The 14,456-nt window shown below is 33.5% G+C and overlaps 1 long non-coding RNA gene across 1 annotated transcript; it reads right to left on the reverse strand.

Annotated features, from left to right (window-relative positions):
- Nucleotides 1-5,151: 5,151 nt before the first annotated feature.
- LOC134683865 (uncharacterized) lies at nt 5,152-6,137 on the reverse strand. The gene is made up of 2 exons (XR_010101099.1): nt 6,030-6,137; nt 5,152-5,355 (listed from the first exon to the last, which is right to left on the reverse strand). It is a non-coding gene; the product is annotated as an uncharacterized LOC134683865 (long non-coding RNA).
- Nucleotides 6,138-14,456: the final 8,319 nt, after the last annotated feature.

The raw sequence follows: 14,456 nt of genomic DNA on the forward strand, positions 1-14,456 counted from the left end.
AACATGACGAATATACACTGTGTCGTTACAGGACTAAGCACGCTCCTTTCGGACTCAAGACTGCACCGGCTAACTTTCAAATGATTTTCCTTCTAGATGTACACATTGCTTTTTTCCTTCAAGGAAGTTTGTCAGTAATTTTCTTCTTGTCCTCCTTGTGCCATAATGATCGATCTTATACAATAATTGCTCATGTGGGACTTTGTCAAAGACCGTTGACAAGTCTCAAAGGATAAAATCTATTTTCTCTTTATCATCGATTCTTGTGAGAATCAGTTGTAATCTACAGGACCGCCCTTTTTTTAAGTCATATTGGCAAATCGGTCACGATAGAATTACTTTCTATGTGTTTGATATGATATGTTCAATACTTTACATAATCATTTGTTTTCATTTTCATTCAGGTAGTAAATTAGCCTTGGTCAACGGGGCCTTTAAAAAAGATAAGTTCGGATAATATTTCAGAAGCTATTGATGATTCCTATAATTTTGTATATAATACATATGTCCCTTATGCTTTATGTTTGTTTAAATATTTGCAAGTGGCTTGTATCTTCCAATATAGTAATGTTTTCATATGTGGGTATGTATGTGTTAACACTTCCTCTATTGTGTTCTTGTCTTCGTGGCTGTTAGATACTTAGACGAACTGATTATCATGTATATAGGCTTTCATTTTTTTTTCCAACGTGTATAATATACTGATTTAACAGCACAACATAGGAACAAAATGTTATATTTACTTGAAAAGGAAGAGTCAGACTAATCCGATCGAAACTAAGCTTAACAGCACACAAAACAAAGAAGTTTACCTTACATGAATACATAATGTATTTCCTCATGTTTACTATCAACCAATGTTCCCCCAAAGACGGCATACACAGTAGGAGAAAAGGATGACATTGTACAATGCCAAACTATAGATACGACTGCATGCAGGACCATTTGTTTCCACAACTTTGCAAGAATACGTATTTAGATGTTTTTCATATGTTTTGTTATTTGATTTTGCCATGTGATTATGGACTTCCCGAATAGATTTTCCTATATATATATATATAATTTTATTTATAGTGCAACCTGATATAACAACTATTTTACATACATTAATACAACGTCAATCAGCCAGCCTTCAAAGGCTTACGAAGCACTGTCAATTAATATCTATAATTTGCGCTAATATAGAAGATATGAAATTAATACTTCAAGATCATTTTAAAACAAGATTATTTAAATATCACAATGAGAAAGTAACTGAGTTCTGATTTTTGAAATATTGAATATATAGTTTGACACTAGTTTACAGTCTGTAGTTAGCAATTTAATGAGTATTTCGTCATCAGAAAGAACGGAAAAGTCTATGTTGTTACGTTGCTGAAAGTCAGTGAAGGCATTGTTTCTTTCACACAAATATAAAGGACATTTAACTAAAAAATGTTTTTCGTCCTCAACGGATACATTGTCATTGCAGACTTTACAAAAACGTCTATTTGACGGGATACCACGATAACGCCCAAGTTCTAATTCCAACGGAAAAGTCCCACAAAGCATATAAGATCAGTATTTTTTTTATTTTACCTTTTAGTTATGATTTAAATAATAGATAACAAATTCAATGTAAAAACCAACAAAGACGATATTAAAAGAACTGACTATAGTTTTAAATTAATAACCTATAAAATATATGTATGATTTGTTACAGATTGTTTCTAGTTTTTTTGTGCTAGATACACACATTCAACGTAAATAAAAGGATACTATATTCCGTTTTCAATGATTTTCTACAGATACAGCCAAAATTATACAAATAATTGACTACTCAGTCTAGTATATGATACATAAGAAATTTGTGGTAACGGCATGTTTTTAGTATGTGCTTTATTTCAACAACACACGAGGTAAATAGGCCAAGGGGGACATTGTGTACAGTCCCATATTTCACATATGTGCCATGTCGAGTCATCTGGTTTGTTGTTGTTTGCTTTTTTTACATGAAAAAGATGGGGTATGATTGCTTAAGACATCTGAATACCTACCCAAAAGTCAAAGTTTTAAGATTGTAAATGAAAAAAACCTTTTAGTTACAATAAATTTAGATTTGTCTGTTTGTTTTCTCACAAATTAATGTCAATATAATGCAATCTATGTAACTGTCATACAAGTGAGAGGTTTTGCTAGCTATGAAACCAGGTTCAATCCATCGTTTTCTACACGAGGCAATGCCTGTACCAAGTAGCAATGTAAGAGTTTATGTTTCTTTGATTTCGACATTGGATAATGGCTATTTCGTTTTGAATTTTTTTGGAGTTTAGTGTTGTTGTTATTTGGCTTTTAATAAATGAGTTAATTTCTAGTTTGTAGCTAGGAACAACATGACTCTATGCACAAACTGTTCTCGTGTAATATTGAGAAATGTGACATTTGTCCGGTTTAACAAAAGGCTTTTCTCTAATCGTTTAGAAAATTGCAAAACATTCTGATCACATTGAATTTAAAAACTCCATGTGTCATACAGTATCGATTTCTATATTATACATTGTAACATAAATTGGATTTTTTCCTTTGATGTTTTTATTAAATAATTTGCTTAAAAAGTGTGGTGAGAGAAAACCATGGTATATTATATACACATTTATGTTGTACCATACTTTGCTAATTAAATATGCAACTCAACTAGAATCCAAAGGAAAAAAGAAGGAGCTTCAGCCATGGTATAACATATTCATTTTCATGTTATTCCATGACTGAAGCTCCACCTTTTTTTTTTAAATGTATCCGCCTCTAAAATATTTAGGAAACTGGAAAACGTACTTAAAGGTCAAGATCTTCATTTGTTTTCATTTTATAAGAAAAAGCAATAAATTATGTGTACCACATTTTAAGAAACCTTTTTCAAACTACATAGGTTTGTTACGAACTCCATTAATTTTGAAAACAATTAGTAAATATCTTTCTTTCAGTTTTGAAAAATATAAAATGTAAAGCTATTATTTTTCCATTGCGAAAATTCAATTAAATGTTGATTTAAAAAGGGGGTACCTATAGAAAAAGGAATAAATACCGGCTACAAATATCTATGAAAAAAACATGATTTTTTGGGCGATCAATTAGGGGACGTACACTATCTACGCCCCTGGATCCGCCACTGTTTAAAAACATTGTTTTATCATTAAAATTGTGTTTTAATAAATAAACTAATAATCGAATTAATAAAAAAACGGAAGAAAAGCTTTTCAATTAGATGAAAATTCTGTAAACTATCATTAATTTATATGATATACATTGAAAACAAAGAAAAAAAAAACAATTCTTACCGCCATTAGAATAATTATTTAATCCTTGTCACTGGATCCGACATTTTTGTTTACCTCAGGCTGATGTCATTATGAAATTACCTGTGGATACAATCATACACGGGGCGGAAAAATAAAAAAAAATCATTTTCTTTCTTTCTGCAAATTCAGGGGTTCTATTACATGAAATACACAGACGATCATACACGAAGCGCAAAAGTGACTTGCGCGAGCTTCCATTTCATTGGATAAAACTGTAATGTGATCAATTTCCAATATTAGTTGAATGTCTTGAACAATGTTGAAGCTGTCAATCATTTTATTTATATTACAAATTTTATATACCATGTGTTTTACTCATTAACATATTTAAACAAACTCATCCTTCGGATTCGTTTGTTTAAATATGTTAACTCGTAAAAACCATGGTATATATAGTACTTAGTTTGTGTTATTAATCTAGGTAATCTGTAGATTGATATTCGAATAGTATATGTAAATGACCATTATAGACAAATATTTTGTGTTCTATATTACTCTATGTGCGTGATATCTTTAGAACGTGTATATTGTTGGTTACGGTTGCAATTTTCTTAAAAAGAATATGTAATTCCTGTAGGTCTCCATCGCTGATTCTAACATTTTCCACACACAACAGCATAAGATAGAATATGTCATCGTTTGGTGCAATGAATTGCGTAATGACAAACAATGATAAAGCTTTTGAAAATTGAAATCACAAAAATACCGAACTCCGAGGAAAATTACACACAAAATGTCTCAAATCGATTGCCATAGTCAAAGCTCAAGCACTTCAAATGAATGGAAAAATAACTGTCATATTCCTGACGTAGTACAGGACATCATTTCGATTACCATTATACTTTCGACAAAGTGATAACTACACATTTGGTATGTTTTACAGACATTGTATTACTTATCAATGAAAGTTACACTAATGGCACTAAGGAGAAATTTGTAAGGAAAACTATCAATATTTTTTTAATACTTTTTTTCTTTTTTCATTTTATTACTATTTTAAGTTAAGTGTGGTTAGCCTTATCTGACTTTCGAATACTAATTTTCTGGGAGGTCCGACAGTAAAGTAGGAGTGAAAATAAACTGCATATATTTGTTTTAATATAGTTTCGTGAAAAAAGGAACATAATTGTAGAAACTGTTCTGCAATATCTGCTAACATGTACTTGGGGATTCCGGTATTTAGAACCCTAAACAATACAGAGTCATACATAAACAAGTTTGAGGTAATCTAACATATCTTCGAACAATCCCAGACCTCAGACACCATATGAAATAGTCAAATGACCTCAATGTAGAGCTTCTGCAAGCCGTGACTCCTGGACCATTCCGGCTGACTATTCCTTTTACACTAAAACAAGCTTTATTTCTGTAAAATATAATTTTAATGGTATGATTTGCCAATTGCATTTTTGAGCTTACAAACGAATAAAAGAACACCAATATTTTTTGTGGTTGAGTAATTAGTAAATTAAAATGATAATTTATTTGTAAATCAACAAATACAGTATAAGGCCTATATTTTAAAATATAAAAAAAAGAAAGATGTGGTATGACTGCCAATGTGACGATGCTCCTCAAGAGACCAAATGGCACAGAAATTAACAACTATAGGTCACCACATGGCCTTCAACAATGTGCAAAGCCCATACCACATTGACAGCTCTAAAAGACCCAGAAATTAACTGTAAAAAGGTTCAAACGACCTAATATATGAACCAAAAACGAACAAAAACAAATTTGTAGATACATCTTAGTGTGATCATTTATTTGTAATAGCAATTTATCTCCTTGTTTTTGCATCTTATGTATTACTCACGTGCATGTAACGTAGGGACAATGCATTTGATACCATGGAAATACCATCCAACATGTTTTCCCATCATGTGTGACAGTTCTCGGAAAGTAAAACCTCTTGGAAGAGGATGAGCATGTAGGAGACCAGGTAGGGCGAGGTTCTATTTCAGTAGCTCTAGGAAAGAAATCAAATGGTCTTCCAGCTAGACTTTCGTTAAATCTTGGTCTGAAAAGATATATTTGTACTCGAAATTAATACTTGAATGGAATATTTGTTACCTTGTCATAACTTTCAATACTACAGTTGTTTCAGTAAAAACTTTTTATCAGGCCAACTTTATATACCTATAGCGGATAATACTACAAAAAAATTTATTTTACTATACATATGTTATTTTACATAAGCAGATCCAAAACATGCACACACATAATTTTACTGCTTGACAGTGATTCCATTCACAACCGTTATCATTCTATTTGCCTTCTTACAACACCAGGAATGCATATGTATTCAAACTGTATTGCAGTTTCGGAATACTTAGAGATTCAAATGTTATAAATTTGTTTCCCAAAGTAATAGGACTATTTGTTCTAATGCTCTATCGCAGACAGGAAGTTTTGAATTTATTTGTGATTTTAATTTATTGATCAAGGTCGCCTTATAAGTATTGACCTTTGTGTTTTTTAATAAGAATTTTAACCATTCAATGATTGATCAAACTAATTACTAGTAGTAAAAATTCCTTTTTTGATGCAATGAAGAAACTTTTCTGATCATCAATGTAGGCGAGAGCAGAAATTAAATTTTGTAAAAAGAAGTGATTGCATTTATCAGTTCATAATTTAAATAATGAACTATAATACTGCTTAATATTTATTATTCTTTTTAAAATATCTCACTGAAAAGGGTTGTATCTGTAACACAGACTGTTTGTATAACTTCTTGCGGTTTGGAGCCAATCTCTTGTGTATCTGTCTAACTTACTGATTGCATTGTCTACAGACGTTCTGGAAATGAAAAAAAATAACATTATGTCGAGTGCTTAACTTGAAGGTTAAGCAAATCCTGCTCCACATGTAGCACCCGTCATGTTGCTCATGTTAATACAAACCCGGTCATAATGGTCATCTAGCACTTTTTGTTGAAATTGCCTGCCGGAAGATCATGATATCTTTAAAGTTTCTAGAATTCCACGTAATCAGGAATCGTCATCAGATGAATCAATTACAATTTTTTTCTCGTGTAATCCACAATCATGCATTTTCGTATTAAAGGATATGGTATTTAACATAAAAATAGGGTTTCACAACTGGATATTGACAAGTGCAGTAACACGAGATTTGCCATCTAAATACACACAAATATAAAAATTACCAGGTTTTATGACATACTTAAATTGATCGTCTTACAAATACTATCTGTATTTTGATTCCAATGGTTAGTTTTGGTTTTGTTACGTGCTTTTACAATGCACTATCTACTCACATTGGATACTTGTCAGCAACTTTCACTTCAACCAACTCTTTTAACGGTGTTTCCTTTGGTCTAGTGCAAAGTGGTGGGTTAGCTATTGGAGTAGCTTGTGTTTCAGGAGTATCTAGTTGCGAATGGACAGCAGAAGACATCGCTAAAAATAATGTCATTTGCAGCCTCTAAACATGGAATGACAAATAAGTAAGAATTCAGTTTAATATTAAAATTTTCTGTTTTTTGCTTTGGATCTGCGCTAAATATCGATTATATTTAATAGTCATATCATCTGTTAGTTTCATTAAGATTTTCTTAAATTTCAATATGATTACTTATATCTTATCGTATAATTTCCGAAACATATTCTCCTGTTATGGTTGTGAAGTTGAATTATTATTAGTGTTATCGTCCTGCATATGCATGTTATACTGACACAACCACCAACAAATAAACAAATGTATTAATTATTCGTTATAAGATTGAATACATGAATTGACATTTTCAAATTTTATATTTCATACCATTTTTCTTCGCTTCAATGGCGTATGTAATTATTTGCCTGTTTCTTCGAAAGTCATATTAGTGGAGCGGCGGAGAGGACAATTTCAGAAATTTAAATAGCATAAATACCTCATGGAATTTTAATAGCTCATTGGAAAGCCGAAATCGTATACTTTTTGAAAATATGTGTCGTAAATATGAAAGCTTGTACCATTATGCCGAAAACCAAGATCAAAGGTCATCACGAAAAAGTCATATTCTCATCTAGTAAAACAATACCATTGATATTTTTCAAAATTAGTAATCTATTTAATAAATTAAATGAGTATTATTATGTATCAATGTGTTTGTTCATACCTTTTTTTTCATTTGGACATGACGTCAGAACAACGTTATATTTAACTTTTTTGAAGGTAGTCCGTGGTATACAAATTTTAAAGCCTAATAAAAAAACAGTAGCATAATAACCGGGATATTTCACCTCGACAAAGAACATTTCTTGAATAGTTTAGGATAAAAGTTTTTAAAAAAGTATTCGAAATGCATAGTTTATAAATCAAACAATAAAACTGTGCAGCCGTGTTAAATTTCCATTCAGTTTTCAAAGTTTAGACATGTCACTTAGTTTTCCTTAAATGAACTTTCTCAATACAAGATACCTTTTCATATAACATAGTTATTGGAGTGGTAGACTACCAAGCAAGCATTTTGTAGAAATTATTCAAAAATTAAGACATTGAACGTTTTGGTTCTATTATCTATGATGAGCTTAATTTCATAAAAAATGAAACGTGGAAAAACATATAGCAAATCACAATAAAGCTATCAAATATTGTAACAAGAACTATTTTTATGATATTTCATCTGTGTCATCAGCTATGTCAACGGATACTGACTGGACATTATTACAACTTCCTACATTTTGGCAAAAACATAAATCAGTGCAAGGAAGACCCTGCTCCTTGTAAACGCATACGTCCTGGCATGTTTCCCCCCTTACACGAACAAATAAGATCTTGTAGAAAGTCTGATGCCAATTGTCCCTCAAAGAACACTGGCTCTAACTTGTCATTTTGTGCAGTTTTCCAACCAAAAGCACATGGGGAGCCATTATTTGGGTTGGCCAAATTTTCCCAAACTTTGCTTTGCCACATTGCACGCATTACGTGTTGCTTAAATACGGATTCACATGGCGGAGGCTTTATAAGACTGTTATCTTAATTGATAGCCAACTGATGTCTCAGCAAATTTAAATCGTTGTGATATTTCTTAAATTTGTACTTTGAGTCGTATAAAGCAGCAAAAAAACTCCCTAGCAGCAACTACCGCACTTTCAACATCATGGTGTGTTAAGGTGTAACACCACTAATTCAGGCCCGGCCAGAAAGCACATACCAGAAAGTAGTACATATCTAACACAAAACAGTTCCTACGCATGAGTGTAACTTTCAAAATATGAAGAATATTTAGGTATTTTTGGTATCAAATGAAAGCTGAAGGACTGGTGATCATTGCAGAACACTTTTGGATTTTTAATGTTGAATATTAAAAAAATTGCACCAAATTTCAAAAAGAGGGTACATTTAGTCTGTTTGTCAGATCTGAAGTACCTGTTTTGGTACATCCGAAGTTCTGGGAACCAGTTCTTTCTTATATGCCATGTAAGGAATGTTGATTTTTTCAGTAGAAGACACCATAAAGTGTTGCGTTGACATGCAATGATTGCCACTTTATTTGAACTTAAAATGAAAGAGGTGTGCCTGGTTGAAATGGAGGAATTTAACATAGAAAGTAATGGGACCATGAATTAGTGGTGTAAATTTATTCAGATTGGTCCACTTCATCTTTATGGAAAGTATGAAAAAAAGTTTAATTGTGGAACTGTGATTTTTTTCACGATAATAGCCCAAAAATAGGTAAAAATCGATGAAAAGTGAGAAAATCATCAAAATTGGGCATTTTCAAAGGGCCGTAGCAAAAAACGAAGCACACCACCATATGATTTTTTCTTCACCAATTGTTTTGTTACAGTCTTATAAACCTAAAAATCAGGTTAAGAAAAAAAGTTTAATTCTAGAAATTTTTGGCTCCTCAGAGGTGTACATCCTTAAGGCTACACGATTACTAAAACGGCTTGGTTTTGTTCTGAGGTGGTTGAATACCGACTTTTTATCATTGCAAAAAAAAAGAGTGGAATCACACCCACTCAGAGCATGAACGACCGGCAGAATACCGGTGACAAATGGGTCAATAAACGAAACAATGTCGTGACCTGGTATTAAACGTTTATTATCCTTCAAGCTACCTATTGAACCAGTTTGAACCCATAATTCTTTTGTATTTTTAAGCATTGGGTAGACATGTAAAGCCAGAACAAGAACATCAGTATCATCTGATTTTATATTAATTCCATCCTTGACGTCTTTCCCAACAAATATCCCATCCGTGTGAACAGCATGCAAAATAATTCCGGTATCTGCTTCTTCATGGTTACAACGCAATGTCGGACAACTATAACACTACTGTGTGTCATTTTTTATGCAATTTCCAGATCAGTAAAACAACCAGCCATGTTCAAAGCGTTTGGAAACTTTACATTTACATTTGATGTGACATATTCACCAAGAAAATGCAAAAAGGATTTTTTGTTTTGAGAGACAAACAAAAATCGTTTCCAGTCTGGCACAAGTCGACTTTCAATGACCTGGAAAAGACCTGAATATCCTGTTTTGACGACCTTCATTTCTTTCACAAGATTTGACTGATAGTAATACGTCGTACCCACTTTCACTTTGCTGGATAGAGCCCTGTCAACATGATCATTGGCAAGGTCACCGACAGTTGAACTTTTTTCAAATGAAATGTTTGAACAATTGCCATTTCATCTCTGATAATCACTGTTTTTGACAGACAAACAGAAGAAGCAGTTTCCTCAAGCTTGTGGAGCAAGTCAGCTTTTACCGATTTCCTCATTGATCCGTTATCATGAAAAATTGCAGTTGGGACTGGGCCAATCGTATGCTCCATGATCTTTTGCAGAGAGACGTCATTAAGTGAGCTACTTAATGTCAAGGCTCTTCGAAACACAAGCTCTGGTTCAATATAAATGTGCATAGTGTCTCCTGTACGAGAACGAAACGGGGTTTTCTTGGACATGTCGGCAAATGTTTTTAGAATAGACCGCGACAAGAGACTATAGAAACTAGACTTTCAATCGATTTACAATGCGTTGTTTACAAAGGATCGTAGCATTTTATCACCTGTTTCGATCGCAGTGAAAAGGGATTTCTGAATTTCTGGTGACGCATGCATGCCCGTGGAAATATTTATCAAGCATGCGGGGTGTAAACTGATATCAAATGGGTTAGTCATGCGTTCGGTGAGATTATTTATTAACGTCTTTACATGCTCCCCGTAGCGTTTCATGGCTGCTTCTTGAGTTTGCCCATGTATATGATCCACCTCCGCATTGTGCTGGCATAATAATCAGCAACGCAATGACGAGATAATGACCATCTGATTAACGCAGAATTTTTTCCAGCAATGTTTGCTGTACCCCCACTACCTTTTGAATCTTTGATCACAGTTTTTCCACAGCCATGTCACTCCAAATCCCGTTGTATCTCCCAGATACCTGTCAAATGGTGAATTCATCATTGTCAAAATGTTGCTGAACCTCTGGTGGTATCTCTAACATATCTAGAAGGTAAACAGGTGCCCATCATGAAGAGTTTGTACGGTTGGTGTATGATAGCATTTTAGAAATGGTAAACAAATGCAGTTTCCAATGTCCTTCACGTTCTGCTTTAATATTGTTTAATATTAGTTGGATGGCATGCAACAGCATTAACCAATATTTAAACTTTGGTGATTTTTTCCCTGATAGAATTAATATACTCGGTTAAAACAAGAGTCACATACTGCGTAAATGTTTCAGTAAGATTATCAACATGCTGACTGTTACCAGAACATGCAGAAGATTCAAACTGTAAATTGGCCTCTTTCATCCTGCTGCACACATGTTTTGGTACATTAGCCAATCGATCTTCTAAAACACTACATTCGAAAAACTGAGACAACAAAACATGCACCAATACTTCATAGACAAGGATTAACCCAAGAACTGCCCTGTTGAACTGTTTGCCGCTGTGCAGTGGCTCTACAGTTATTCCTGCATAGGAGCCAGCTGAAGGACGCCTCCGTGTGCGGGAATTTCTCGCTACATTGAAGACCTGTTGGTGACCTTCTGCTGTTTTTTTTTATTTGGTCGGGTTGTTGTCTCTTTGACACATTCTCCATTTCCATTCTCAATTTTATAGACACCAGAGTCAACACGCAAGTCTTGCAGACAGACCGGCTTCCATCCATAATTTTCCCACTGCCGTAATAAAACAAAAGAGGACATGGAAAACACCGAGTCTAATTATATGATCAGCAAATTTATCTTTCAGGGACCATTTGACTTGTTGAGTAACTGCATATAGCTGCTGATCCATTGTCTTAATTGCATGTTTTTGACCCAACGTATGGTCTTTAAATTCTGACAATTGTGCATTGCAGTAAATACAGTGACCATGTCGCTTGGTTTATTGTCAATTATAGGACCATAGGTAACAATTGTTATATCTGGTTTAAAGTCAGCAAGTGTGCTGATGAAACCAGATCAAAATGGAAAAAGTTGTTCGGTACAACATTTACTAGACAATTCATGTGGCAAGACAGATCCCTCTCTGCATATATATCATTCTACAAATAACCCACAACAAATCTGGAATCTGACCGATTAGATCTGTGCAAGTGTTTAATAGTTCCAGTGCAGTATATTGAAGTTGGAACGGTTCGCCCTCATTTTTGGTTTTGTAAAGGGTAAGCACTGCATCAGCGAGGATACTTTTTCGTCATAGACTAATGCTTTGTCCTGTTTCCGTTCAAACCGTTGTCGGGCATTAAATCCGAATGTTCCATGTATAATTGAATTTTGAAATATAGCACGTGCCATCGAGTGAAATGTGTTTTTTCTGTCAATCGTTTCGGTATTAATTTCAATATTGTCCACACCTTAATGGATTAAGGAGCCACAATTAGCTATACCGGACGCGACTTAACAACCACCTTGCATTTTTGTTATTTCACCATTTGCAACACTAGTCAAATAAACCTCCGAACCTCGTCATACTTGACACAGAAACCATTTGCATTTGAATTTCTAATCAAAGACTTCGATCCGAACTCATGATTTTACTGTACTGCAAAACTTAAACTTAGTGGAGTAATTATGTTACTACAATTTGACACCAGGTACTCTGCAAGAGCTGCACATTTTCTTCGAATATCATGCGAAATATCCATTGATATTGTAGAATATGTTTCAAAAGACGTTTTGTCAAGTAGCCAAGTAATAAAACTTATCAAACAAGTTGGCAACATTGCTTCTTACATTTTCAATGATACTTCGTCATTTGCAGGATAATAATCTTCAGAAATATTCCATTGTTTGTCTTAATATTCAGGCGGCTGCATTGAGTATATGCATATCAGTTTGTTCATTGGTTTTGGTGGAGCTACATGTACTCAGGTCGGCTTTTATCTCAAGCTATTAAAATTTTGCTATGATGTTATTCGCTGCCGTAACAACGTCGCCAATGAAAATATCGCTATCAAATACAATGCTAGATTTACTTTGTCTTTGTTGAGCAAAAAATACAATGGCATCCCTGTAATGCTTCTCAAGTTTAGCCTTAAGCTTAGAGGAATTACAGTAGGTCTTACTTATTTTATCAGGTAAAAAAGACTGGTACATTGTCAAGAGTGATGAAAATAGAAGAGACATTTTTGTCACGAATTAAGTATCTGTCTATAATTTCCACCACTCTTTCAAATGCCAAATTATACGCTGATTTATCAGTTGATTTTGGTCTGTACGCCAAGAATGTGGTCAGACATACTGCACGATACACTGCATTATTTAGCAAATTCTCTTTCTCTATTCGATTAAGCATTTCAGCGTCGCATGCTCTGACAGCGGCATCTTTAAGATTGGCTAATCTTTCAGCAGATGAAATGGTATGTAATGTTTTCACCCTTTTAAGTGACATTTTGCTGCAAATAATACACGTAAATGTATTGAGAGGGTGATCATTATTTCCAGGCACCAAATGATTAGATAAATCGTTATTTATATCTGGTGTTTCCTTTTCAGCTGAAGAACATGCTACTGATTTTAAATTCTGTTTACTTGTGTAGCTTTTTAAACATGACCTATGGTACCTAAATACGGGTAATTCACTAGCTGTTTCATTGCAGAATTCATTAAAATAACTGAACAAATTATCACGTCTCTTTGCTGCAGCATTTATCAGGCTTTTTCTTCCAGATTCCGTTGATGTTATTAAAATTTCATCATCAACAGAATTGCAGATAATTCAATTGTCAACACCAACTTCCACTCTCCTTTTTTTGGCATCTGGCGGGACTAGTTTTTATGAGACTGATAAGTTGTCCATTTGATTAAATAAAAAAACAAGTCAAACACACCTGAAAACCAAACCAACCCTACAATGATGTAAATTCAACAAAAACTGATAAACAACATAAATTAATCACAAAGCTTCGGAAATAACAAAATGAACAATAAATATGCTTGTTTACAATTAACCTTCGAAAAATTGTTGAATGTTGGACTATAAATAGAAACCACAACAAAGTCGGTAAATTTGTGACAAATATTTGGACTTGAAATCTCGATAAAAAGCATTTATTTAGTCAAATATTTATCTATTTAGAAATTAACTGCAAAAAGTAAATCGAGTCGATTGTAGTATTATACGGCGGTTTTATTGTTGTGCCTTTAAAATACACATCTACTGCACGTGTAAATAATGCTAGGTGAAAACGATGATTTTTCAGTGTTATTTTCAACCATTTTCAGATGCATTGTGCTTTCCATATAGGACTATTTGAAAATGCTCTTAAATTGAATAAAGTAAAGAATTACTATATTTACCAATTTCGTATTTTTTAGAACGAGTTTGATATGAGATATGAGTACCGAATCAGCAGTGGGATACACGATGCAAGTTGGGTTAAGGCTATTTTTAACGTCATTTGTACCACATTGGATTTTTAAGACACACATTTTTCTGAAATTGAATAATCGATAGACATTTTAAGCCATTAAAATCCCATGAGGTATTTAGGTAATTTAAACTCGTTAACTAAGCGACTTTTTTAACAGTCGCCGCTCCACTATATGAAACGAGTTCCTTGAATGTTAATGTTATCAAAATTATTGAACCAAATAAAATTGAGAATGGAAATGGGGAATGCACGCATATATACTAATGAAACATATTTTG

This window comes from Mytilus trossulus, chromosome 9 (genome assembly GCF_036588685.1).
Source record: "Mytilus trossulus isolate FHL-02 chromosome 9, PNRI_Mtr1.1.1.hap1, whole genome shotgun sequence".
In the NCBI taxonomy this organism is placed as follows: domain Eukaryota; kingdom Metazoa; phylum Mollusca; class Bivalvia; order Mytilida; family Mytilidae; genus Mytilus; species Mytilus trossulus.